Source organism: Trichechus manatus, unplaced genomic scaffold (genome assembly GCF_000243295.1).
Source record: "Trichechus manatus latirostris isolate Lorelei unplaced genomic scaffold, TriManLat1.0 scaffold00145, whole genome shotgun sequence".
Classification (NCBI taxonomy): domain Eukaryota; kingdom Metazoa; phylum Chordata; class Mammalia; order Sirenia; family Trichechidae; genus Trichechus; species Trichechus manatus.
In genome coordinates this window covers 1,214,506-1,216,003 of record NW_004444081.1, presented here as the reverse complement: position 1 = coordinate 1,216,003, position 1,498 = coordinate 1,214,506, and the positions used below count along the sequence as shown (strand labels likewise).

The window sequence follows — 1,498 nt, the reverse complement described above, 5'->3', positions numbered from 1 at the left end:
GAACTCTGCCCACTTAAAAGGCTAGAAACAATGACCATTCCTAGTACCCAGATTTTGGTTTTAAAATACCATTTCCTACTAAAAGAAACTAGACTTCTTGGAGAAGTGGCTAATTTCAGGTCTAGGGCAGGAAATGTATGAGATGAACTGGGAACATCTTGACATATCAGATAGCAAAGAAGCTATCAAAGACAGTAAGGAGACTCCTATGCACCCAGAACAGGGCAATTGCATCTTTGATTAGGATAACTGCAGTGGAGTGAAATACAATATATTTAAATCCACTAGTTCATAATGAAGGGAGCCCTTGTGGCGTAGTGGTTAAAGTGCTCAGTTGCCAACCAAAAGGTCTACGGTTTGAAAATCTGTCATTCCACGGGAGAGAGATGTGGCAGACCGCTTCAGTAAAGATTTACAGCCTTGGAAACCCTATGGGGCAGTTCTACTCTGTCCTATAGCTGGAATCGACTCAATGGCAGTGGAGTTAGTTCATAATGATACTTGAAAGAGAAAGAGAGGGAAGGAGGGAGGAAGGGAGGAAGGAAAGAAGGAAATCACAATTTCTAAATACAACTATCAATTACAGGAATAAAGAGAACAGAGAAGTACGTTAAACTATACCATAACAATGCAATCAGCAAAATGCAGATTGTGAAAAACTATACTGAGCCAACAACTCATATTCTTCAATAAATTGCAAAAGGAAAAAGAGGAGAGGGAATAGACAAGGGTTTCCTTTAGATTAAAAGGGATTTTACACTTGGGTAATAAAACTATGAAGAAATTAAAAAAATGATTACCATAAAAGTCAGGGCAGTGGTTACTTTTAGGGAGAAAAAAGGGGCTTGAGATTAAGATAGGGCACAGAGGGCTTCCAGAGTAGCTGGCAAAGTTCTATTTCTTAACGTGAATAGCAGTAACAAGGATGTTCACCTTATTCAATAAGCTACACATTTGTTTTATTATTGTTTTTGGTATCTATGTTATTATTCTACAGTAAAAAAGGTTTAAACAATTTGCACATATACAACATAAACACATGTACAGAAAATCACTGGAAAGAAATATGCCAAAAAGCTAACATGAGAAGGTGAGTTAATAATTTTTATTTTCTTCATCACAATTTCCTGTTGCAAAGTCAGTATTAATTGGGGTGGGGGGGAGCTATTATTAAAAAACAAATTTCAAATAACAAAGCCAATACTAGAACTTAGATGACTTGACTTCCAGTCTAGAATCCATTACATAATTCTACACTGCCGTCTTGTCAATGTAAAATGCAATCTGTAATATCCAGTGTCAATCAGGTACTAATAGTTACCTAATACTAATTTGAAACACATACACACGCACACAAATGACTCCGTGTAAAACTGGTAGACTTGAATATGGCCAGTGGATTGTACCAATGTCTTTCCTGGCTTTGATACTGCACTACAGTTATACAAGGTGTTACCACTGGGGAAACTGGGTGAAGGGTACATAAGACCTCTCTGTA

At 37.2% G+C, this 1,498-nt stretch overlaps 1 protein-coding gene across 1 annotated transcript in view; it reads right to left on the bottom strand.

The window, feature by feature from the left end:
• The window catches only part of UHMK1 (U2AF homology motif kinase 1), a 28,711-nt gene that overhangs the window by 20,892 nt on the left and 6,321 nt on the right, over nt 1–1,498 (bottom strand). The window lies entirely within an intron of this gene.